General features: G+C 43.4%; 1 protein-coding gene and 1 long non-coding RNA gene across 6 annotated transcripts in view; one reads left to right on the top strand and one right to left on the bottom strand.

The window, feature by feature from the left end:
- The window catches only part of LOC105833531 (protein grainyhead), a 107,808-nt gene that overhangs the window by 28,168 nt on the left and 51,992 nt on the right, over positions 1 to 27,648 (top strand). Inside the window, exon 1 of one of the 4 annotated variants that reach the window (XM_036292682.1) lies at positions 23,952 to 24,142. The exons of the other annotated variants lie outside the window; for them this stretch is intronic. The gene's annotated coding sequence lies outside the window, so the exon portion shown is untranslated. Of the gene's footprint in view, positions 1 to 23,951; positions 24,143 to 27,648 lie in introns of those variants that run through there. 4 annotated transcript variants of the gene reach the window in all.
- LOC118647571 overlaps positions 1 to 27,648 on the bottom strand; it is a 90,809-nt gene that overhangs the window by 52,541 nt on the left and 10,620 nt on the right. Inside the window, exons 1-2 of one of the 2 annotated variants that reach the window (XR_004964763.1) lie at positions 22,821 to 23,952; positions 8,980 to 9,136 (exon numbers count right to left, since the gene is read on the bottom strand). This is a non-coding gene — a long non-coding RNA (uncharacterized LOC118647571). Of the gene's footprint in view, positions 1 to 8,979; positions 9,137 to 22,820; positions 23,953 to 27,648 lie in introns of those variants that run through there. The other variant, XR_004964762.1, reaches the window with a different exon arrangement.

The following is a 27,648-nucleotide window of genomic DNA, read 5'->3' as shown; positions in this document are numbered from 1 at the left end:
GGACGGAGAGAGAGAGACGAGGCAAACGAGAAATGAGAGAGAGAGAGAGAGAGAGAGAGAAGCGGACTCGTGTGCAGAACAAGTGCAGGCCTGGTCTCGGCGGCTGCAGGCGGGCAGACAGGTTGTCCAGATTCCACGGAAGGTCGTTTGCTTTGCTTACCGCGGGTCGCGAGAGGCAGTCTCGAACGCCGAGCACTTCGGCGTCCGACCGTAGTGCCTAGGAGCGGCAAGGAGAGACGGGACGAGTGAACGAACGAGCGAGCGAGGAGAAACGGACGCAGGCGGGTCAGACGGAGAGAATCGGTCGCGAGTAGGAGACGCGCGGCGGTGACACGTGCACGCACACGCGTGAGCGCGAATGTTTGCACGCGACTACTTCGCGGACACTCGGAGAACAAACGTGTCCGTTTTCCCGTCATCCGTCGCTCCAGTCGCGTCTCTACGTTCTTTTTTTCCCTCCTTTCCCCGTATTGATGCACGAGCGCAACCAGACGTCTCTCTCGCTGACGCGGCGCTCGGTCTGTGACCCGGTCTGCCGTGCTCGAACGATCTTTGAGTAGCTAATCCACACGTATGTGTACATATACTGTATGAGTTTGCTCGTGCGAGATGAACATCTGCTTTCTTTCTCGCAAGAACGTTGAAAAGATTGATTTGTTCATTCTGACAGAGAGATAAAGAGATGAATGATGTTACCTGTTTGTCAAAGCTCAAAATTACGACCCTAATTGGACAATATTTATTTATAGCATTTAACTCCTCTCTTTTAATATAATATTAAAAACCATAGCCATCATGTTAATGAGTAGATAATTTTTACTTCAGACAAATATATTTCTTCACAATTTAAATTCTGACGGACTACTAATTAATATTAATGACAGTTTCTTATAACTTGTAAGTCAGGAATTCTCATCTTTTTTTTTCCGCGTACGACAGGAAGCTATTTCAGAATGACTGTCGTCTGTCCGTTTGGCCTAAATTTCTGCTCATAGATTGTACAGAAAGTTTATTTCCACATTAAAATAACCGCCGGGAGCGGGCGTTTCTTCGGCTATCTGCGCCATCGAGATTTGGATCTATGCCGAAATTATACACGGTTTCAATCCCTGTCTCGAGGCCCCCGACAGGAGAAAAGAGGATTCAGCGGACACCGGATACCCAGTTCTCTCCAACGGTTGACTGCCGTCAGACCGGAGAAAGCTCCTCCGCGTGGGCTTATGCGTGCGCAATTTGCGTGTGTCGCTCACGGATTATTCGCGCATGGGTGCTCCCGCGTGCACGTGGTATACCGGCACGCTCGTATCCCGGGGAGGGGGGAAGGGGGAAAGAGGAGTTTCATGGGTGTGTTTCTCTACCTCCTGCCCCGTGAAATTCTTCACGAGATCTATCCGCGAATTGCTTCCCGGATGCCGAACAAACGCCGGGTCTCCTCCGCGGTTGTCACGAAGGATCGTTAGACACGGCGGCGTTCTTCCGCTCGAGAAGGTTCGAGTAAAAAATTGTACGTTCGTTTTGCGAAAGCGGATTACTATTGCTTAAAAGCAAATACGCAATTTGTCTCACATAACAATATTATGTAACGTAAGGCACGGTGCGATAAGTGCGATGATTATAATGATAAAATGTAATTTAGTATTCGAGCGCGAGGAGAAAGACAGCTGTGCGAAATGTTACTCGTGGATTTTTCAAAAAAAAAAAAAAAAAAAGAAAAGTCCAGCCGGCGATTCTACAAATAACGTCGACTCGGAGATACGAGCGGTTAAAGGAAATAGTCGGGCAGGATTAACGAGTAAATATAATTCTATCGTCGCGAGAAATCTCCTTTATCACGGATTAATGGTGAATTACGATCATTAATCAGGGCATAGAATTTTACATGGCACAACTTGACTTGCGCAGTTGCGTCATCGCGCGCGAATCTGGTTCCAATAGAACTCTCGGCAAGAGAGAGAGCAAGAGAGAAAGAGAGAACGAGAGAGAGGACTATCGGTACCTTTTCACGACGGCGGCCAAGCTGCCGCCGGTAGTGATATACAGAAGGTGGGTTTCTACGTCAGTCATACGCACGCACACAAAAAAAAAAAAGCGTTCCTTCAGACACATTTCATTTTCGCCTCATTCTCAGCCGATGAGTGCCAGGCTCAATGAGGAAGAATTCAACGCTAGAGGAGCGAAGTAGGCAGGCGAGGTGGGAGAGAGGAGGCAGCTGTCCACCACGGTCGGATCTACGGTCAGGTTGCTTTTTTAGCCGCCGCCTTGAACGACAGCCACGAAGAGAGCACAATCGGCCGGAATTAGCGAGCCTTGTGCTATCTCGCGGCATTGTTCGCGCGGAGCGGTGTGCACACACGCGTACGTGTGCGAGCGTACATATCGGCTCACGCCCTCGGAGACATCGTCGTCTTCGTCGTCGTCGTCCCCGTGAGCGCGCGAGCAGCTGTTTTTCTCGCGTCACACGAAGAGGAATGCCTTTGATTTACGACGGTTGCACTCTCGCGACGATTGCGACTTTGCATGCTCACGAGGGAGCGCAGAGAGGTGGTTTTTTTTTATCACTCCTACCTTCCGGGCATTCGCTCGTTATCCCTGAAACTGCACTGTGTGATAACGACATCATACATAATTATGCGATTCGCGCTATGAGTGACTATGCGTTTTTCACACGCTAGTTTTCATAAATCTTTTGCAAGTTCTGACGCGTCGACTGTTAAACTTTTTTGGGGAGGAAGTCGTGACGAGGTGATATTTGTGCGAGGCGCTGAATGATAACGCAAGTTACGTTTGCGATAGAAATAAATTAATAAAAAATATCCTCTAATTTAGTACATAGCCGCTCAAATATAACGATAGCATTCCGCAAACGTCCAGAAATCGTTGTACAATCAACGTCATTTTGTTGAAGAAAACTTTATGAAAAAAAAAGCATAAAATTGACATCATCTTGATAAACTACATTAAAAATAATATACATCTTTTCTTACACGATAACTTTCTTTTTTTTAAATCATGATCTTTGAAAAATCGATTCTAAATGATTGTAGTTATTTTCTATTTAAATATCCCTTATGTAATATAAAGTATGCGATGGTTTAGAACACAGATTTGAACACTCGTAATTATAAGTGAACGGAAGTGTATTCTTGCAAACAGGATGCACGGAGTCAGGTTAGAGACGGTTGCTAATTCGCAAGATGCACGTACGCATAACGAGAACGTAATAGTATGCAATTACATATTGATGATTTTATCTCGGACAATTATCCTATATTATGTGCCATAAACAACGTACGAGGTTTGAAATCCCGCATCGATCTTGAAGCTAAAATCGAAATGCTCAATCGATTAAACCTTGAACGATGTGTCTGCATTAAAGTCAATAGCTTCGCTAACCCGATAGCAGCTTGCATAAGCTGTTTCCGTGCTGGTATTTTCAGTTTCCGTATTACACTAAAATATTATTCTAATTCAATATTATATCGACACTTAATTTTAATTCGACAAAGAAAAACGTCGCTCTAATTGTCGTCTCAGTTTTGCTACATGGAAGTTTTTATCAATTGTGTAAATCATGTTTCAGCGATACATCATATTGATCGCTCATTCATTCGTAGATTATCTCAACTGAAATAAAATTCCGGTTATTATTCGCAAAGAGGAATACGTATTGGAATCAGTCTAACGCCATGTTCGGTAACGATCGTGAGTCACGAGAAATTATAAATTCAAGTGCCTGTTTAACGGCTGCCATGGATCTTCGCTTTACGATCTATAACTCAGCTGCCGCGTTTCCCCCATAAACAGCCCGATAACAGAGACTCGGAATTAATCGTGAAATCGTGATTCTCTCTCCCGCCGGCTGATCTCTTTCTTATCTCGCGCGAGTCGAGTCGAGAGTCGCTGCACGATCAAGTTGTCGCGATCGACGCGCAATGACGTTCATCGGATCTCATCTCGTTGATCGCCGTTGAACTCGTCGGATTAGTCTAGCCTAACGATCGCGCGCTCTATCGCCGGCGCTAAAACGACTTCGCGATTACGATACGCGATAATGGCTCGGCCGTGTCGAGGGCTCGCTCCTCAAAACGATTCGAGACACTCGTCTCGCTGTATCGCACGCGCCTAATCGATACTTCGATCTCCCGACGGTCTTTCAGAGCTTAATTACTCTGTGGAATCTTGGTGTACAAATGCTTATTAACCTCAACGGACACGCTGAACGCAGGTTCATCGCGCATCGAACGGAACATTTATCAGTTCCTATTCCGTGTAAGGCTACATAGTTTCTCACGTTTGGTAATCAGAATCCATGTCAAAATAAATTTCACTGTTTACTATAGATAAATCTTAGGCGAAGTCGCGTCTATATTGCCGCGTATGATTAACTGTTCCTGGAATTTAATTAATTTTGATAAGTTTTATAACTGGCCAATAACTGGCTCGGCCTCCAAACCATATTCGTGTTAATTCATAATGTAAATTTATTCAAAGCGCTATCGTGATTTCTACGGGATAAAATTCTCACGCGAATCTCAAGAGACATCTCAACTTCAGGGAATCGGAATCGTGAAGAGAATGAGAAGTTTGTTTCTATTTATATTTAAACGATGAAGCAGCACGAAAACAGCTGTTTAAAGCACGAATAGCAGCTTTGGAGTAAGGAAAAAAAAAAAAACTTTGTCACGGGGTTCTTAACGATCGCGCCTCGGCGGCGAGTTGGCTTTGCAATTACCTCGCGATAAGCATTATCTACGCGTATGTCGCATTATTTCCCGAACCCGCATAACCGTAAGTATACGGTCGCATACGAGAGAATTCGCCCCGGAGAATGCACGCGTTATACGGAGGATTTCACGTGTTCCCGCGCTCTCCACACCCGCTTCTTCCTTTCAGTACCTCCGAAGATAATCGGGGATCTTAGATTTTCATAACAAAACTGACGCGCCATGGCTCTCAAACGTAATTTAATAAATTCCATCCCGTCGCGGATTAGCCTGAGAATCGCGCGACCGTATCGGCGACAATAAAACGCGCACCGGCAATTATGTCACGATAAGCCGCGGCGCACCGGCGGCGCACGAGTTTTATCTTTAGTGCCGGTCGGAGTGGTTACGTTCGGTCATTTCAGCGAGGCATATCGCCGGTAGGACCTCCTCGTCAACGGAGGATGCGAGCGCAAACGTCTGCGAATGTCGAAGGGCAGTTTCGACGCCGCGCGCGTATTTCGCGAACGCGAGAGATACGCCTTCGTCCCCTTCGTTTATAAAGCGATTTATTTCGGGAATGCAGCGACATTTTTTTTTATCTTAATGCGCGACAACGTATTCGCTAATTGCCCCTCTTTGTGTACTAATCGTTCCCCGTAAAACGCGATCTAAAGGCTTACGTGGTTTTAAAAGTTTTTTTAAGTCTTATATTATTATAAATAGTAATGGTAATCTCAGGTTGCTTTAACGAATATGCCGAACGAAATGTAAAGGCCTCCCATGAAGAGCGATAAACTTTTACTTTTTTACCTTATCTCGCGGCAATTGTAGATCGCTATATATGCGCATATACATAGTGCTTATAACGAACTTTTGCCAATTAATTTCAGAGTTTCCTAAATTTATGTACAGATCGTGGCTCGTTTTTTAAAATGAGAAATATGAGTCTACGATCTATCTAGATTTAAAAGATATGAAAAAGCAGAGGAAGGGGAAAGTGAATTGATTATTTATTTAGGAGTTGGATAGTAATACATGAAATATAAAACCTATATTATATGTAATCTATGTAAACTATGTTTTATAGAATATTCAGGTCTCATAAAAAAAAAAAAATTAAAATCTCGAGAGAGAAAGGGAGAAATAAATTTATATTATATATAGAAATAGAAAAAGATTCAATCGAATGAATCAATCTATTCCTAACGCAACATAATTCGCATATTAGAAAGTCACAACCCGGGGTCAACCCGTTCAAATTGCATCACAATATTGCAAGTTCAATAAAGTGCATATGACAGCTATTCATTTAGATAATAGAGGTATACATGCTAACTATCGCGGCTGGTGCAGACAAAAGCAAAGCGCTTCTCGATGAAAGATACAGTTCGCTGGAGTTAGCTCGTGACATTTGACCTGAAAATATGTGTTCTAAGCCTCTTAACCCCCATATAACGTATTAGAAAGTCATTATATCATGTTTTCCCTATGTGTATTTATTCCGCAACGCGCTATAGAGATTCGTTCTATCAAAAACAATGCTATCAATCATGAACAGGCGTGCAAGAACAAAGATGTCAGACAAACTGTTAATACATACACTCGAGACATAATGCGTTACTTGAGTTACGATGTAGCCGGAGAAAACGTAATAAGTCTAACTTGGCACACATCCTCGAAATATCCTGTTGTAAATCTAAATTGACTCTTGATTTATTTGCTTCAACTTTAATTGGTTCCTGAAGTCGCTTCTACATTTGAATTTAGGCCAATAAACTCAATAGCTTCCTAAACTTCGATTGGCAGAAGGCATTAGAGGAAGTAACCCGAGGAATAAATTAAAAATTTCCACGCACCTCTTACACGCCAATTAACTCCAAAAGAGAAAGGTCGATCGCCAGCCTCGCGCGATATTCCCGCGTATTCGGTATATTTTTAAGAGCCTCTCCCGCCTTTCTCTCCATCCCTTCCTCTTCCTCCGTCGTCGTCGATGATCTCCGATCGATTTCGCGACGTCCTTCCGAGGAACTCGCTCGATCCGCCTCCAGATATCTCTCGCTGCGTACACGCAACGCGACGCACACGTGTATGCGTGCTCGCGACGCATGTACCAACGGCGCAGAGGAGAAATGGAAGTATACCTAGCCTAAGCCTATCTATCGTGTGCCCGACAGAAAGAGCGAGAAAGAGAGGAGAGAGATAGTGAGAGAAAGAGAGAGAGAGAGAGAGAGAGAGAGAGAGAGAGAGAAAGGAGGAGGAAAGAAACGACGCCGAGGAGGAGTGCGTGCCTTGCCTCGCGGAGAGAGGGTAAGGGAAGAGAGAAAAAGAGAGTAGAGCGGAGACAGGGCGTGGTCCAGCCTTGCTCTTACTTATAATTATATTTATTCGCACAGCGTACGTATATGCAGCTATAGCCATTGATATACGATCGCGGCGAGGTCTCGGCTTACCGCGGTGAGAGCCAACGTTGCACCGCAGTGTATGCTGGTAAGAAAGAGGACCGCGGAGGGACGGGGGTCGCGCGATTTCGGCATTGAATGAGGGCGACAAGCGGCACAGGTGTAGTCGTCGGCGATGGCGAACGAAACGAGACGTTTAACTCTCAAGTAGGATGCTCTCCTCCCGATACAGTTCTTCGTTTTCGATTTTGATTGAAAAAATGATTTTCAATCTCGGCACTTGAATCATTAATGCTTTAAATCTCATGTTTCATAAACTGAAAATAAAAAAAGGTTAAATCCTTCATTTATTAATTTTCGTCGGCATAATCTGCTGTTCAATTATTTCTTAATACACGGAAAAAAATCGGAGCTACTTATTTTTTGCGATTCAAAAAAATACCTTACGTTAATTTTATTTTATAAAAAAAAAAATTAACGCAAGCTTATTTTTTCCTCTCTTTCTCTCTAATTCGAATATCCTTAATCCGCGCATTCCTTTTGAATGCCGGACCGTTCTCGAGATATAACGACGAGATACGAGGAAAAAGAAAAGGACGAAATTCGCGGTCGGTCGTAAAAATCGCAGAACGCCGTCTCGGACGTCGCCTGAGATAAGGGAGGCCTTGATCTTTCTGGGATTTTCGATTTATGGCGCGTGACCGATACACGGCGAATAATATACGGAACGAGCGTTTGTCCCGAAGGTCGCGACGGCAATTTAAGTAAGTTCTAGACGTTTTCGAGAGACTACGACTTACACTTTTCGGTCACGCTCAAGCTCACCTGGAGTCGGAGAGTGAAAATTGCTTCGGTTATCGAGCCACCGCCGATGTCTTAATAATAACGGTGTGCCGTGCGCGCGCGCTTCTAAGAGGCATAAACGTAACGGCCGGTATCATAGTAATTTGAACATCATCTTAAATGCAATGAAGCTGGGTATTTTAATGGGCCGCACATTATTAGCGCGCGCGAGAGCGCACGCTACTCCACGAGGCTCGCGCGCGCGCGCCTGAATAACAATTCCTCCTCATATACTTTATTCCCCATATATCCGTAAGCACGCGGTAAATCTGGTTAAAAGTATCACTTAGTTTGCCCGCATTTCTTTCCCAGAAAACGCGCGTTGTAACACTAGTTATTAGCGGTAATAAACTGTTACGAGCGCGCGCTTTTCGACGCGCTCGCGGGATGTTAAGAGGCTCCCGTGTGTAATCCAGCTAGGACGATCGCGATCGGGTGCCCGAGGCAGTAATTCAAAGTGGAAGATAATTATCGAAACGTTTAATATTCAGCCGCGTTTAGCACCTGATTTACCATACCGAAATTGAATTCGATTTGTCACGGCGAAGTGATAGGAATCTGCAGCTCTGTGCGGACGATCGCGAACAACAAATCGCCGTCGCGCGGCAATTGCCGGCACCTTCGCGGTTTTTTCCCCCTTCCACGGCCGAGACGCCTTAATGGGATGCACGAAGACGATTCTTGCGCGCTTCAAAGAAGAGGGACAGCTAGGGGCAGCGGAGATCAAAAGAGAGAGAAAAAAAAGGAGAGGTTTGTGAGCGTTGACCATGGGGTACTGCCACCGTTCTCCAGGTGGTACTCATATACAAATTATGGTAATGACCGATCGATTCCCTTTAGCTCGTCACTCTCCTTCGTTTCTCTCTCGCCTTTTTTCCCTCCCCTTCCCGTCTAACCCGCTGCAAGTTTCTACCTCCTTGCGCACGCACCGACGTCGGAACCCTCGTTGCGCTAGACTGCCGTTGCTGCCCTCGTGCATTCGCGCGCAATTAGCCCCGTCTTCCTGCCATATTCGACCGGACGAGACTTACCTTTGATATTTTGATCCAATGTGTGTAACGCGATACACGGATGCGGATGCTCGTTCTCATGTACCGGGCATTTCGATATTATCAAAGTATCGGATGATCCTCCGTCTTAAAGGGACGCCGAGTATTCTCGGAAATTTTAACGGCAGGTCGTCTGATTCTGAAATCAAAAGATGTCGAGGGTCAGAAAAGAACTGTGAATAAAAACGTCGCGATAGCACCGTTGTGAAACGCAATATATTTTATGAATATTATAAAAATTAATTTCAAATTGAAACCTTTCTTCCAGCACAAGGCTTCACGAGATAAAAAATACATACAATTAATTCTTTCAAAAACCGTGCGCCGTTTTTCTCGTCGTTTCAGTTAGCTGCTTTCGAATTTGGTTAATTTATTGCTACAAGAAAGTTTCGCGTGACGATTATTGTAAAATTATTTTTTCCACCTGTGCTCCGTCGGATCCTTGTCATTCCTCTCATCGTTGTTGACTTTCGCATGATACCGACCGCCTGACCGCGGTTTACCTTTGATATTATAATCTGTCTCAACCGGAATACGTGACATGGGGCTTAAAGCGTTACACGCGCACGTACGGCGTCTGGACGGGCTTAACTCGCGGTTGTTCCGCGCTCGCTTTGACATATGCGTGCTGCGACCAGTGTGGCGGATAAAACATAAAGCATTTAAACGCCCGCAGAAACCGCCAGAAGGAGATCCAATTTTAACGATGCAAAAATATAAAAATGCACATTGACACATAAATTCTTCATAAATTTTGTGGAAGTCACATATCAGGAAAGTGCGAGGTAATTGCGAAAATGACTTTACCTCCTCTCCATCTCATTGTAACCGATGAGACAGGATACTTGTATCTCACTTTTCACGAAATAAAATATGGCCTCTGGGTAAACGAAATAGAATCTTATCTCGGTTGGATCTTACGCGGATAATGTTCGCCCGGTGTGACGAATGCGATGTTCAGCGAGCCGCACACACGGGTGAGGAGCAGAGCGAGGCGGAGGAGAGCGTTACTTAGTAAACGATAAGTCGACAATTTAAGATACGCACCGACGAATTACGTTTGCACCGAGCGGCGAGTTTATTTATGACGGATCCTCGTGGTGTCACGGTGCGCACGTGCGCTTTCCCGGTACAAATGTCACGGAGCCTCCGCGCGCTGCCGCATTACGACCGCGCGTAACGATCCGCGGTTTCCCGCGAGAGGTGCAACACACACGTGCGTGTGCGTACAACCGAGAGAGAGAGAGAGAGAGAGAGAGAGAGAAAGAGAAAAGCATACGCGTTACCCAAAGGCCTTTCGAACGTTGCCGGGTATATCGGTGCTTTTTATCGTTGCACCACACGGTGGAGGCCTTTCGAACGTCCGGCACGCTGGACGGTATATCAGCGTTTTTATCGTGTCTTTACCATTAGCGCACACGCACGACCTTTCGATCGGCCGATTCGTAACTTCGATTACCGGGCGATAGAACCTTATAAACGTCGAGTCGATTATGCCTTTTCCACGATCTATAATCGCGATCGATATCCCAAGCAAACCGCGCGCACCTAGGCGAACGATAAGCGGTGTGTGCCGTAAACGCGATTAAATGTGGGTGTACTCGGTCATTGAGCCTCCTTCTCTTGCAAGAACAAGAATGAGATAACGGTCTTGCGTATGAAAAATGACATCTTTAAGAAAATAACACATAACCCAAGTTATAACTCAAATCAATTAAAATCTGAATGATTTACAAAGTTTAATAATGTGAACCAACATTTTTATTGTAACAGACTAAAATTAAGTAATATTGTAATACATAACTTGTAACAATTCTATTATTTAACGCAAAAAAGAAAAAGCAAAACGATCGCAGTGTCCTTATTACTTTATCCCTTTTTTAAATTTTTAATTGATTCTCGAGTTTTATTAATTATTTTGTAAATTATATTTATTTTGATAAAAAAATGAAAAGCCAAATCAAGAAGCTCGACATTGGTATAGTTCGGATACGTGTCACACATACGCACAATAAAACGTCGATGTATCGCTGAGTATAATGGACTGCGATGCTCGCCATAACACTCGATGTGACAGTGCATCGCATTCAGAAAGAGAATGGCGTTGGCTTAGTTATGAATCGGTATAATGAGTTCGACCGTGTGTGTTTGTGCACAAAACGCATTCAAGTCCTAACACGCAAACTTTCGATTGTTCAATCATGGGTAGTTGAATGGCGGAGACTTGCAAAATGTTACGACCCCACCTATTTTTATTTCGCATACCTCAGAAATTTTTTAAACGTTGATCATAGGCAAAATACCCAAAGCCGATTATAAAATCATCTTTTTAAATGGAAAGTTTATGATTATTAGATAAGCGCCCATAACACAAGGGAACGGTAAGTTGACATTTAAGTGCTGCTAATCACAATTGTTGGAAACTGAAGTCGTGACGGTAATCGCCAAGTCCATTTTGCATTTACGTACGTTAACTGTAAAATCGCGCAACTGGATTTAACTTATCGTGCGGCTGTGCCGTAAAGGTGTTATTTTATTCGCGCCCTCCGTAACACGAACACCAATTAATGATTAATCGATTCGCTCGTCTATTGTATTCCGCTCGTTTAAAGAGTAGAAGAAACATCGCCGGCTGTAATTGCAATCCGTTGCGTGGGCGTAGCATTAAATCGGCAAACGATACTACGGGAAAAATTTCAACAACGTTATCCGAAGAATTTTAAGTTTTCAAGTGCCTTTCTGTGTAAGAAATATTAAATTTTACTGCCGCACACGGGGTTTCTTGACTAATTAATCGTCAATCATTCGTGTGATTCAATTGAAACTGTCCGTGCTGGACAAGCGCAAAACGTGTTGTCACACGCGTCTTTTCTCACGATTCTAACATGACTCATGCCACTCGTTACAAAGGGGACATCGTGTTTTCACAAAAATTTACATTCATTTAAAATTTTTTATCTCGTATTTTAAAATATATGATTCATGCGTATCCAAATGTATGATTCATTACTTCAGTCAAGCTTTTCTTCTAATAATAGTACGATCATGTAGAATAGCAAAAGTAAAAACATAATAAACAAAATCATAAAACTATACGTAAATAATTATAAAATTAATCGAATTCTTCAAATAACTTGTTCTTTCAAAATTTATATATATTCTTTAAAATTTTCTAGATTAAAAATATATAATAACTCAACTGAAAAATTTCAAATTTAACATGATTTATAATTATCTTCCTATCATTATCATGGAAATAATTTATGGACGTATTTTACGGAAATATGAAAGATATTTTTATCTTTATTTTAAAGCAATAAAATTGCAGGGATTGTCTCTAATGGTCTAACGGTTTACTAGAGAAATCTGGGAAAAATATATGCAATAGATACATATGATAAATGATTACTAATTATCAACATAAGCGAGATTATAAGATTCTTTTCTACAATACATAAAAATTATACGCGCTCTTGAACTCTCATCGAAATCAAAACTACTAAAATTTCTTGTTGAATCGTCAGAAATTAAAATTCCACGCGTCAAACTTTAAAGTATCAATGTTTTCTTCTATATCCATTATGCAAAAGATTATTAGAAAGCGACGTTTATTAACGATTAATAACTCTTTATGTGATTGCATTAATCCCGCTACTAATTATTGAAAAATGTAAAATATATTCAAAATTAAAGTATAATAAAATAAATATGACTTATACTTCCATAACAAATGTGAATGAATTGTACAAAAGATTATTCACAGACGCAGAGATTCTTAACGCGAGGTCGTCCACATCTCGAAAATGTTGCCCTCGTCCTATCTAAGATACTGCTTACAATACGAAGATATTATTGACTTTAATTAATAATTTTTATACTCTTTTTAGAAACATATTAACGTTATCGCCTGATGTACCACGCAAACGATAATATTGAATTTCCGTGTAAAGCAACTTACGCTTGCGTAATCTCGCAACGGAGTGCCTGAATCGAGAGTTTGCCGATAAATCGATAGCTCTTTCACATCCATAGGACATGTAGCACGATGTTACAACGACAGCGGGGCGATGAACCCTTGCCTACCGCAGAGTATCCATCTGAATCGTAGCTCACAGGATCTATCGGCGCGACCATCGTCAATCTCTCTGGTATGGTTATCTTTCGATGAGAAAAGGGAAGACAAGTGCTTGCTTTCAATGCGCGCTCGGTTAATTGAGAGAAGAATTCTCGAAGAAACGACCGTAATTAATAAGAGACCTCGATCGCGCGGACGCATTGTTCTCTGATGCCGTTCGGTTATATAAATGATACGAAAGCAATAATAAACCAATGGTGATATGCGCATTGACGCCCTCGTCGTAATAACGCGCCATTTGCATTAATAATAATAATAATAAACTCTAGCGATCTTATCGGTGAAATTCCAAGCGATTGAAATTGTTCGCTGCATCGTGGCATTCAGGATAATATGCAATTACGAGAATCGACTTTATTTCGTAAAAAGATCCTGTTACGCAATATACGTTATCATATTTGACAAAGAAACAAGGTATGATCTTTTATCATCTTATTGTTAGTTTAGAAGAATTTCCTAAACTTATGGATCGTAACCTATTTTTTAAAACAAGAAATATCCATCTAGGAATTAAAAAGAAGAAAAGAGAATCAATTAATTATTTATATCACGTTAATTCTCCTATCTTTTAATGTTTTATTGTAAATATAATTTTATAAACTTATTTCTCAAAATATATAAAAGATATAAAGATTTTAAAAATGCGCTCTGATTTTCTATTTATTAATTATTTTTACTTGTATCAATGTTATACATAAAAAGTTCAATAATTATTTATAAGTTTATTTCTAAATTAATTAATTTCGATTCCTGTCATAGTTGAAAAAATCAGCTTATAAATCCCCCACGCGACTTAAATTTAAAAAATCTTTAGAAAGTAATTTTATACTACCATAAGATGTGTCTGGTTAATTTACTTTGCCCGGATAAGAGTTAATAAAGAAGGAGATACTGGAGATAGATGCCAGTTTGAAAGAGATTTTCTAGAGAAAACAGGACGTCTGGTAATTCTATATCACATAACATATTCATATATTCGCAAAGGCTTTGGCGGTCATCAATAGATATCGTCGTGGGGGGAAGAAAGATTTATCTTAATGCGCTCAACGATGTGCACCTGTGGCGCGACCATATTAAAAATTTCAAGCCGATGCAGCTCGATGCGCGAATACAGTTTACCGTAATTATACAGCGCTCGTAATTCGCGGTCGCGCGAGCTACGCGACTCCGCAGGGGAAGTAAAAGTATATGTATTTTATCAACGTAATTAATACTCGGGGGTTGCGGGGCATAAACTTCGGCCACAACTTCCAACGAATTAAATGTTACTTACGCATGTAACTTCGCGTAATCATTAACTCGCGACTAGCTCCGTAAAATGTACGACTTCTCTCATACACCGACCAATAATTATACTATCTATACAGTTTAGCTTTTCGCCGATCCACGCGGGTCCAATGTGTTACGAAAATTAAACGTATAAACGGCGTGCACGGCCGCGATACGTATTGGCCGTGTACCTCCCGGCGTTACAGTCGGCGTCGCCGTTATGTAAAACTGATGATTTGTATCCGTGCGTGCACGGGCATCCTAACACTTCGCAGAGATAACCCGAGCCGTTCAATTTCAATCTAGTTATCCGGCGCTTGTAGCTCCGCGCGAGAAATGTACGTATGGCATGGCTAACGAATAGCGATACACAACTTCGGCTGTAAGCACGATCGTCTTCTCCGCAGCGAGAAGTATAGTATCAGCGACAATGGATACTCCGGGGTTCAATTTAACGCTAAGTACGACCGGTGCGACTTCTAACAATTGCATTTGCGTGTGTTGTTACACCACAGGAATGATTGATTCGCACAGTCATTTGGTCTTATTGTTACCGAACACAGTCGAATTCGAATTCGATACATTGTTGATACTTGCATTTGTATATCGTACACACTCGTATCACATCATCGTATATTTTTGAAAGGGGGAAAGAGAACACAACAAACGTTTAAGAAGAGGCGAAAACAAGATGTTGCTTTAATTAAGAATAATAAAAGTAAAACTCACGCACTTAAATGGAGCAGGATAGCGAAAGAGCTGAACTCGATTTTTATTTTATATCTCTTAATAGAATATATACGTGCGCGTAAAGCAAGATCTTAAGAACCGAGTGCATTTAACGTTGAACGTTGATCCTCCTCGGTATCTCGTCGCGCTGTTTATGCGAAGAGCGCATTCGCGACGCATCCTTCGATTGCACCGCGCGCGAAAAATGTCTAATATTCGTAGCGTCGCGACCGTTAATAAAACGAGGAAATCTGGTCGACGACCTTAATGCAAATGTAATTACATAATGCGACAAAAATGCGTAGATCACCGACGGTAATTGCCACCTGCTGATAAATATAAACTGTCTAATTTCCATCTAATTACGCGGTATGGAAAATTTACGGGCGCCGCGCGGATAGTCCCCGCGCGAGTTTGCGGCGAATAATTGAAAACGATCTCCGATAAACCTGCGCGCGTATTCTCTTCAAAATCGCCGATCGATCAGGATCGCCGAGGTTTCGGAGTTCTAGTTCAACAACGGAAACGACGCTGCGAAAATCTCGAGGTAACATTAATAAAACGTTACAGGCGGTGGTACAAAAATGAAGATGACAAACGGCTAACTATTAATTATAGTCAGAGCGGACAAAGCGAAAATTGATCGCGAGAAATCGTTAATCGACAATCGATCGGTAATCGACTTGTATAAACGACGTGTCGATCTTTCATGGAGAATAGCAATTTGCCAAATTACAAGTCACAGTTCGATCGTGCTATAATTTATGAAAAGCTGCACGGTGCACCATGACGAAATCACAGTACGAGCACTGTAATTACAGTACAGTAGGCAATATTTAAATGTTCTATATCGGACAATGATACCGCCTATGCATTCCATGTTCACACGCGGATCTACAAAGAATCCGATTGGTCGAGTTTTTCCGCACAATATATACGTAGGAACTATTTTCAATCAAGTTAAATCAATATATCGCTACTTTTTTTTTCAAATTTATAACCCTAAATAGCACATGTCAAGAGGAAATTGCGTAATTTAAATCAGATCGTAAAAATGGGAGAATTGCAAACGTCTTATCACTAAATTATCGAACATAACAGAGCCAATCGCAGCGCCGGAACAAATCGCCTGTCACACTGGCCGGATTCTGAGCACGGGAATGTCTACGCGGGAATGGTATTTGCGTCGCACTATCGCACGCACAACGTGCAACCAGTGCAACGTACGACCGATAGGTAAGATCGTCGCCGTTCGCGCGCGGAGCAGAGATTTGTTTTAATGCTCAGCCGGCTCTCGTCGATGGTGCGGGCCCATTAAAAGTGTTCCCGAGTGCGTACACACGGGGCGTTCCCGATGCGCCTTATTCACGGCGTAAACGCACGCGGCATGCAGATTAAACGACGCAACGGCGAAACGAGAAAGGGAGGCGCGAAATGCGACGGGAGAGCGGGAACGGGAAGAAGACGAGAATGAGAGAGAAAGAGAATATAGCCGAGTATAAACATAGATTAAAGCGGAACACTAAATTTGCGCGGGTTATATGCTCCCCGCATCTCCGCTGGCTGCATTACAACGTTTCTTATCTCGAGAGGTATGCAAAGAAACTGCGGAAGCTGATAAATTAATAACGAAAGCGTTAATTTTGTGTAGACGTCATGGGCCTGGCAAAAAAATCGAAGCGCTGAAAAACGCGAATTAAAGCCAATTTCACCTGCAGCTGAGTTTATTCCACATTTCTACCGACCTAATTGGTATCGATGTATTTATCTCTTTCTAGTTGTAAAAATTAGAAAGATAGAAAGTAAGTTTAAACCGAGTTTAAAGTTTAACTACACCGGTGCAAACAAGCCTAAATCTTTCCTTCCAAGTCTAGCTTTAGATGTAATGTAACATAAAGAAACGAAAAAAACATTTAGTTGGTACTTGATTATTACGCAATTTCGCGCAATTGCAATTCTTTGTTTCTTTATTAAAACATATAATCATTTTCATTTTATTTTAATTTTTATTTTGATTTAATCTACATGTACGGAGTGACAACGCACTTTTCGCTCTCTCACGCGATACGAATCTACAAGCAAAAACGCGGCGAAATCACGCGGTGCAGCGCGTTTTTCGAGTCGTCAAGCCGTTTCAGCATGACATATATTACGTATATCAGCAGAAATTAAATCAGTCCCTCTCACGTACCGGTAAACGCGAGGATTCGTCGAGCGAATTCTTGATTACACAAAATCTCGATAGGACCGCTCTGAATGCGTGTGTATGCATTAACGACTCGATGCAGAATAGCGAGGCACCTGTCGCCATGCGAGATTTGGACCACACGCTTTTCCAGGGCTCGCCTCCGCGAAAGTAGCCGTTTGATTTAGGCATTATCCGTTCGAAGCGTTGAACCGGAAATCATAGCGTTGCACGCTCGGTGCGGCATTACGTAAAACACACGCTCCGTGAACGCGTTTGCCCTTTATGAATTTATATAATGTGATAGTGTAATGTGTGTAACGTCACGTTACGTCACGTCTCTCGTCGAGTGGAATTTTCTCGCAATTACTGTACCGCGACGAATTTTCGCATCACACATTTTATCTTGCGCCAGTTAAGATTTCTACGGAGCACTTTCCGGACCACGTTAAACGGTCTAATTATTTTCGCCTCGCGTTATTTTGTCGCAGGTGCTTGCCGTCTGGAACAGATGTAGTTGTAACACGAGGCAAATGTCGTAGACGATTTCTTTATATGTATAGATAATCGTTATTTTCAAGAAAGTTTCGAAATTAATCACGCCGCGTACACTGAAAAAAAGAGTCCGATAATAATCATAAAGCCTGATAAATGGCAATTATATACTAAAAGCTTTGATGAAATAGTTTTAATTGAATGTTCGGTTTGATATTTAGTAATATTTAGTGATCGCTTGGTATATAATAACTAAACATATAATCAAACATTTAGTTGAAATTATTTCACCAAAGCTTGATTATTATTATTAGCTCCTTTTTTCAGTGTATCAAATAAGTTTTGTATGCAGCGTTCTTCCTACGTTACAGCATTAGAATTTCTAATATTTCTCACAAATATTCGTATCACATAGAAATGTGCGCGTCGTAGCAAAAAAAAAAAAAAAAAATAGATCGCAATCGCGTGCACGGAAGTCGAGGCGCAATCCACCCGAAAATATGCTTCTCATCAGAATGTGTTATAGTGTGTATCGGTAGTCCGAGCGAGTACCGCGAAAAGGAAGAGATTTCCGACAAACGTGCGCGAAGGAGGGAAGTTGGACCGAGAACGGCGGGCTAATAAAAGTGCTCGTCCCGACATTACTGTCGCGGCAGACGCGAGCGAATACTCGTTTACCCGGGGATATCTGCAGTAGATCTTCCTCTCTCTCGCTCCTCTTCTCGGCGGCAGATACGACGCGGCCTTTTATTTTACCACGACAATGACAAACGTAACGACAATTCACTGTTATATGTGTCCCGGCCTCCGCCGTCGTCGCCGCCGCAGAGGCCATAACGCGCGACGTCGTTTTTATGAAGCGCGATAAGAATTCGAAAAGAGACCCGATAAATCGCGCGCGACGCGACCGAGGGAAACGCGCTGCCGCACACACGTATCAAGTCACAAGAGTCTACCTGATGAAAATGGTAAAAAACAAGGCGAGGATGACGGAGCGCCGTCGAATTTTTTTTACAACACGCGCGCTTGTATTTTAACATGGACGGGGAAATATATGTTAATTCGTTAACGCTAAAATATTGGCGTACACAAGAACGTGTTTGAGGGGGAACGTTGTTTGCCGATTTTCTCTCCACCGTCTTAGTTGGACGACGAATTCAAGGAAAGACTCTCGAGCCGACGAATCTTAAAGAGGTCGCAAGCGGCATCAGTTTTTAAATTTTTCGTGTTTCCCTTTAAATGACATTGTCTTAACGTAGACTTCGTAAATAAATGTTTAATTAAACGTATATTATTATAAATGCAATTCTTTTTTTTCGCAATTTTTAAGGTAGTAAGAAATCATATTAACGCACAATAAAGTAAGAAGAGACATCTCATTATCGACAGATGTTCTTCGTTATTACATAAACGCTGGCTGGCCAGCGTCTACTTTTACTACTTAAAATTGTGCCAGGATCTGTTTGCTCAGAGTTGAGACACACTATATGCATTAAAATACGATTCGTTTTATACATAATGATAATTTAATTATAAATTAAATAATTAAATTTCTTTATAACCTTTTGCAAAAATCATTAGTGACAAAAAAAATTACTGCTAATATAACAATCTATATAAAATATTTGTAAGCAGAATATTTTGTATTATGCAGAATAATTAACATTCTGTGAGAAACCTATACATATTCTATAAATTCCTTAATGAATAAATGTATTTTTATCGAAAGAAAATTAAAAAATGTTTTACTTTATGTCCCAAGCTGTTCAGTAGCAATTCATTTCTACACATACGGTGCAATATTATAAATTTTTATTAATTTATTAATTTATTATATCATTAATTTTAAATAGTTGTCTATTTTTAAATATTATCGATTCATACAAGCGTTTTTAGTAGTCTCTTTCTCTTTCTCTCTTATTCCTCGTAAGTCAACAAATCGCTGTATGTACCAGTATCTAAATGTTACATAAAAAACTTTAAACAACGGAGATCTCATTAACTAAACTGATTCGACGGCGTGTTTCACAGAATAAAATAAGGGAGCGTTTACGACTGTTTTCCAATCGTTCATCGGCGGTTTTTCTGCGTAACAACGCGTCTCGTTGTCGCGGCGCGAATCGAGAGCCGCGAATTTCGCGCGGGCATAAAATTTCTCGCCTTAATGGATATCATGTCACCGCTTCATTAACGAAACTGGTTCGAACGCCGTGGATTTCGCTTGATTAACAGAGTATCTCTATCTACGGCCCTCTTATTCTCTCTCTCTCTCCCTCTTCCTCTGTCTCTTCTCGTCTCGTCTTTTCTTACCGTGCATACAAGCGCGAGCCTCTCAAGCCAGGGCTGGTGCACTCGATCAGCCTCGTTATAGGTATGAGATCGACACTCGGGATCACTTATGGGCGTAACGCGGACGACCGAAGATGGAAAAATGGACGGCCGACGACGAGCCGGTCGTGAAACTATCCTCTTATTTGCGCCTTCACGAACTTCGGGGCGCTCTCCCCGGCTTCGTTAAAATAGCCGCGCGATGGAGACGCCCGAGGTGAAACTCTCGTACGACGACCGGCTTCGTTACCCCCGTCGTCGATTGAGAGAGTCCGTGAAAAAAAAAAAAAAAAGACGGGAAGACGCGGAAAGGCGAGGAAAGGAGAGACAACGAGAAACGGGAATCCGCGTGATTTTCTTCGCCGGAGGTTCTGTCGCGAAATCGGTCGATTTAATTAATGTTCAAAATTCACGCTAATCACCGACACGGCATTTGCATCCGCCTGCAAAATAAAGGCTCACGGGCTTTTACGCCAATCCCAGTTATTTTTATGTTAACGCGAACGCGATTAATGATACGATCAGTCGAATCGTCAGGAGGGACGTGTGTGCGAAATAAAATTTCGATTCGACGATAAATTAAAAGTTTTATGAGGTGGACGTACCGCGTATATTTGAACGGATAGCCTTCTCGGGAAGGACACGCCGGAATCGATTCATTCGGCCCGAAAAGGTGGCGATTAAAGATCTCCGCGATCCCTCCTCGTGTCTCGTAAAACGTTGCGTAAATGGAAAAATATCGAAAAAGGTAAATCCGTACCGTCCGGAGATTTAGATCTTTCAATCGGAAATCGGAATACCGGAGCTACGTAAAGGAGGAGCAACCGCCGTTGACATCTCGGTGAAACTTTCATTCGAGTTTCCACTCGGAGGAAAAAAAACCGATCGGAGATACCGGGGATCCGTTTTCCACGCCTGCGGTCGTTCTCGGACGAGCGATTTATTCGTGCCAGGGGGGACAATATTAAAACGTCAAGTGTGGATTTCTCTTTCTTCGTCAGCGGACGTTTATAATGTCCACGCGGGAGATGCCCCAGAAGGCGTCAGCGGTTTTTGCGTTATAAGCGCTCAAGGATGAAGAGGTTCTGGCAAATTAAGACAACCTTGTTCTCAAGTCACTTTCAAATGGCGACTTCAACTGGCTTTTAATTTTGAATATGGTTACCGAGGTAATTAACGTCGAAATTGAAATGTTGCGAAAGAAGATTGCATCCCGGCGCAAAAAGAAAAAAAAAAAAGATATCGAGTCGGTTAATCAAGAGTAACACGTGAATGAAAAGAAAAAGCGACTGTATTGTTCATTGCGCCTTATATGTTCCGATACACTCCGATGCATGTGTTGGTGCACTGTTCTCTTTTAAATGATGAAACATATTCGACATGTTACAGAGGACGTGCGGGTGGTCAGTTTTCAAATTTTGATTCTGGAAAGTCGCGAAACGTAGAACATGGGCTTTCTCTCTTTTTAACGGGTAAACAAGGTACATCTATTTTAATCGAGAATTTTTTAATTATCTTAACTAGAATTTTTTTTTTTATTTTCTTACACGCCATCTTATGAATATGCAAATGTTCGAATGAGGCTTTCAACGCAGATTTATATTCTCTTATCGCTGTCATCGAAAATATGCTAAATACATTCGACCAGGAGACAAGTTTATTTAATCCGCGGCTTCTCGTTCAATGCGACGCGCAGCATGAGATCCAGCGGCGGCATAACATCATCAAGAGTTCTAAGCCTCGATTTGCACTCAAGGCAAATGTACATACACATTATGTCTCTTAAGCCACTTACATTTTAATTAGAATAACACGGTATAACGTAAATATAAAATACTAATAAATCGCGCGAGTATATTGCCACGATAATGTCGTGTGAAAAGTACTCGGCTAATCAACTTCGAGGATGGCAACTACCTCCCCCCGAAAAGAATGATCGCGCGAGCAACTACCCCCTCGTCACGGCTACCCTCCCAGCGTATCTAATCTTAGGAAATCCTCGCTCGATCTCTTTCCTCCTCTCGGAACGCAACTGGTAGGGATAAAATACGATCGCGATGCGTTAAATGTCCTCTACGCGCACCGGCAGAGTCACGCACGCACTCACGCATCTAGAGAACTAAGCGGGAGGAGAAGGAAAGAAGGAAAGAGACAACGCGCGCGATGGAAAAAAAAACTAACATCGAGGGGGGATATCTAGAGAGGGAGGAGGGGGGCAGAGAGAGAGAGAGAGAGAGAGAGAGAGAGAACGTGAACGGTAGAGAAAAAGAGGAACGTCTACCTGGAAGCTACCAGTGGTCGTCGTCATCGTCGTCTACGGGCGACACACGGGGGTAACCCGTACACTCGCGTGCGTCCACGACGGCAGCTAGCACGCACGCACGCACGCACGCACGCACGCATGTACGCACACACACGTGGCGGTCTATACGCACATTCGACAGAGGGAGCGCGCCGCTATCACACTCGTATGGCGGCGATCGGGAGCACGCGAGCGCGCGCGCGAGAGAGAGGCCAGATAGAGCCGCGTACAGAGTGGGGAAAGAGGCGGGTCTGCGGCGCGACACGCATACACGTGTGCATACGCACACGCGCGACACGAACGCGAGAGCGTACGTATGTACACGCGAACGCATACACGCACCACCGCCCCGGGACCGCGCGGGCAAAGCTCACACTTACCTGACAAGATGTAAGTTCAGAAACTGGAAGGTGCCACTTCTGCACAGTCCAATACAAGACACCGAACCGGAAAGTTCGTCCGAAAATTAGTCGCGACGCGCGGAACGGCACCTCCGCTCGCGGCATCGCAGCGGGACCAAGTGGTTATTGGTCGCGGTAGTGGTCGTTTGATCGTGCGGGATCAGAGGAAGAAACGTAGGAAGGAAGAGGAAGAGGGAAGAGGACAGCATAAACAGCACGACGAGTCGTCTCCGTTGGTGGAAGGTGGAGAAGAAGCTGGAGGTGGAAGAGGAAGAAACGGAGGAGGAGGAGGAGGAGGGAGGAGGAGGAGGCGGGGGTGGAGGAGGAGAAGGAGAGGGCGAGGAAGGACGGAGGATGAGGTGAACGACGACGAAGGCGGAGGCGCGATAACGAAATGACCAGAGATACGTGAAAACGTGCCGAGACACGGAGAGTGACGGTATCGAGGTAGAGAAAAGTGCATCTCAGTGGGCACGACGAGTCGGTGCCGGTGGAACGTAAAGGGGGAAGGAAGAAGTTGGGATTTTTTGGGATCGCGCGCAAAGTTGTGAACTCGCGAAAACTAATTTTTCCGGAGATCGAGACGAGTTTCATTCGCGAGTGATTCGATCGACTTGCGCGGCGCATCGTACTTGTACGCATTTTCTCGTTATCCTTTTTCCCCGTTTCGTCTTATCGATCGCGATCGAAATCGTACTTCAGATTTATGATGGTGTTTTGCACAGCGGCGCCGGTGCCGCCGTCGTCGGCCACGACGACGACGATGAAGAAGAAGACGACGAAGATGACGGAGACGAGGGCGATCATCGAGAGGCATCGTATACGTATTGGATGATTATCATATTAATGAATACGCGCCACGACTCGACGAGCCAGTCCGCAGAATCGCCGACGAGGAGGAGCCTCGAGTCGACTCGCGAGCTCGAAAACCCAGCGTGCAGATTATCTCTGCCGATCCTGCGCGCGGGACTTTTGTCGACTTTTGTGCGAGTGCCACGTGAACACGACTGTGATTCAAGCACGACTAGGAGAGAAAGGGAACACGCGCGTGAACGAGAAACCCTTACGAGGAGTGCTCCTTCGCGGAGAGAAACAGGAAACAGTGTGTGAGTGCGCGTATCCGAGCTCCGTTTTTTTCTTCTTCCCTCGGAGTTCTATCGGACTCGCGATTCCTACGTACCGTCGGGATATCGTCCACTTGGATACCCAGCGGGATACATCTCACGATCTCTCCTTGCCTGCGGCCGGACGTGTCTCCGCCACGGACCCGTTGACAGCACTTCGCCCGATAAAGCGCACCCGTGAGTCTTTGCCTTCGATTGAATTGGGTTTTCGATGGGCGCCCGCGTAGGCGCACCGGATTTGTCGCCCGATACCGGTATCAGTATCGGGAATAAATTAACAGGTCGCGCGGGGGGGTCCGGAGGTGGGGATCGAAACCGGTAACAATTTTCGGCGAGTTTATATATAGATACTCCGCGGAGATGTGTGCCGCAAAAATAATCGCTAGGCGCATCAACGACGACGATAACGGCGATCAATCGAATTAATTCTGACGTTAGAACAAAAACGCGACAGCGGTATGCTCTTCAGTCGAGAACCAATTAATGATTGCGAACCGTTGGCAATGACGGCTTATTTAATGAAATCATTTGCATTCCTATCAATTACTCTGACTCATCGTATTATTCTGCCGTACTTAAAGTAAAAACGGATATCAAACGCACCGGCGTTGTAGTGATTTCGACGCCTGTAGGAGGCGACGTCTGGTGATTTCAACGCGAGTAGGAGGCGTGCGTTTCGATCGGCCTTGAGGTAGATTATTCTTTTCGGGCGGCGCTATCAGAACGGCATTCCTCTCGATGTCTTGCTATATACAGTGCATAATGTACGATCAACAATCTGCTATCCACAAGAAATGCACGGCAAACTCGCTAGTAAATTTCGATAAATGATAATAATAAAATTTAAAAAGGCGTAAATAAGCATAAGTGTCGATTTCACTTTAAACATTCGAATATTCCAGAGATAAAGTTATTTATCAATTTATCAATTAGATAATACTATACAAATATAGCACCAATATTGATTATATAAAATATTGTGATGAGAACAAATTCTGTCAATAGGAATAGCTTTGATGACAATATTACTGAAATCATATTCAAATATTATTCTAATACAAGACTAAACATTAGATTTTTATTTATTGCTATATTAATATGAATTGCTGTATTAAATTTTCATTTGAACGGGTTTCGGGAATGTGCATCATAAATCAGTTTTAATCGGAATTGATGTTACTCACGATAGGATTTTCATCATAGAACATCTTTCATTATAAAACGTCTGACAGATATGCAAATCGTATTCTTCCACACGTGGACTGAGTATTAATGATAATTCTCTGTCATCTTTAACCTTGCGATGTGAAACATCGTTCAGACGATTATTTTCTTCAAACAAATCCCTGCAACGTCAAAGTCAGTGTTTCCCGTTTCAGGAAAAAAAAACAGTTTTTCATCGATATCCCTTTATTGCCGGCTGTCTAGACTGTATAGCCGTGCATAAGGCATATTGTCGTGTCCTTAATTTTTCTTGTTACATGATCAGAGTTTTTCTACGGTGTAATCGTCTTAAGGCAAGCAGTTATCAAGCCATTAGGCAAACAGATCGGCGCGTAACGAGGAACGGTACGTTTCCCAACGGCAGTTGATAATGTTCAATTAATACCGCATTCTCCTCGGTATGTCTACATCATTGTAAGTCTCGCGGCAATAATCGCTGCGCGAGACGAGTCGCGAAAAAAAAAACGCAACGTAAACGAACGAACGAGGAAACACAAAACAACGAAAGGATAAAGCGCTGTTTTGCGTCATCGACAGTCGAGATAGATTATCCGCGATTCTATTACCGTCTCTCTCTCTCTCTCTCTCTCTCCCTCTGTCCAAGTAGCCTCTTTATTATATTTCGCGCGTGTCGTATTTCTCGGTGTTTGACAACTGCTCGTCGACACTCCGCGATATTTCTGGCCCGCGCGCGAGGATGACCCCCCGAGTCTTTTAAATAATGCCTATGCGAAACGTCCAGACCGACTGGCTAAAACGACGGAATAGGGTCCGGAATTTCCCATGGACTGCGCGCCTAATTATACGTCCATGGGACACTCGTTCCATTATGGCAGCGGGCATTTGCTAGTTACCCCTTTTATGCTAAGTGAGAGCGAGCCAATGGATGACCCCTTGACAACAGGGTGACCATCCGCCGCTCTCTCGGACGACCGCTCGCCCGGACACACCGGACACGCTTCCCGCGGACTATTCCCCGTACGTACAAAAGCTTCCTTCGCGCCTCTCACATAGGGTGACCCCTCGAAATCGCGTTCGGGCAATGCGCGCCGGGCCGTACGGCCGGCTTTGCTCGTGCTTCCTCAGCCCGACGATTGCGAAAGAAGTGCAATATATCGTTCAGCACGTTATATTTTATTCATGCGAATTGAAATCGTCGGCGTTTTTATTTCTTGCTTGATCACTGCGAACGTAATTATTGTAACATTGATAATACTGCCATTGCATTCGTTACTTCGGACTCAGGTGATGGGACAAAATAATAACGCGCTGCCAATTCGAACAAGATATTACGTTAGTTGTTATTAGCGCTTGTAAATACACGGGATATGCGATACTGTCTCATGCATATGAAATCAGATGATATTTTATTTCGCGTTTTTTTTTTTTTTTAATAATGTCTGTTTACTCGCGAATTGCACGTTACATCGATACTATCTGTTCGCATTATCTGGCTTTATCTAGTCGTCGTGATGCAAATGTCGCTTAATAATCGAGACGGCATAATTCCATAGCGTCGGAATCGACAATGCATCGCAACGAGGAAAACCGTGCTTCGGATTATTAATGCGCGACACCCGCAAAAAAATAAATCGCCTCGTAAAGTGCGCGGCTCGCTGAATTTGAGATTTCGCAATGGCAACCTGTCGCACACATACACACGGAGATGCCGAGTATCGCGCGATCCAATTTTCTAAAGATCGAGCGCACGATCACGAGGAGCGCCGGCCTCTCGCAAGGCCGACGAACACACACACACACACCGACGTAGAACAGATCCCGAAAGCCGGGCAGGTCAGTCATGCGGGAAAGTTTAATGACTACTAATGGGGCACCCTGTATGCAGGTAAACGCGCAAGGTCCTACAAGCTCGGCGAGCGCGTCCGTTGAAGCCTCGAGCGTCGAGGTAATTCGTGATTCCTCTGCAGCGACACGCACGCGGGGATACGGTGTCGCCGAAAAAAAAAAAATCGAGGATGTAATACAATAAGGAGACGACGAGATATATCGGCGAATCGATATCGCGATGCTTCTTCGAGCTACCTTATACCGAGGTCTATCCATCGGTTAGGCCGGAAAGCCAACATTACGTGAGCGAGTTCTCTTAATGAAGTCGTAAAATTATCCTAAGATTAACTACTCTTAACATGATATAATGTAGTAGATTATAACGTCCAAGATAACCGATCGGTATTGAAGTCGCTAGCTTATCATAGCTATGAACCTAACTAAAGAGCGAAGAGAGAGAGAGAGAGAGAGACAGAGAAAAAGAGAGAGAGGGTGAATGGGTTCAACCCTGTCCTTCGTCCAGACAATTCGATCGATCGATCGCTTTAATAATAAGATCGTTGGGTTTGGCCGCGCGTGAGACACGGCGGCAATCAGTGCGTTGATTATTGCACCGGCCACTGTCAGTGTCCATCGACGGCGACACGGCGCGCGAGTGACACCTGGAATTG

Source organism: Monomorium pharaonis, chromosome 10 (genome assembly GCF_013373865.1).
Source record: "Monomorium pharaonis isolate MP-MQ-018 chromosome 10, ASM1337386v2, whole genome shotgun sequence".
Taxonomy (NCBI): domain Eukaryota; kingdom Metazoa; phylum Arthropoda; class Insecta; order Hymenoptera; family Formicidae; genus Monomorium; species Monomorium pharaonis.
Note: the sequence above shows the minus strand (reverse complement) of the source record. Positions and strands in the feature narration are given on the sequence as shown.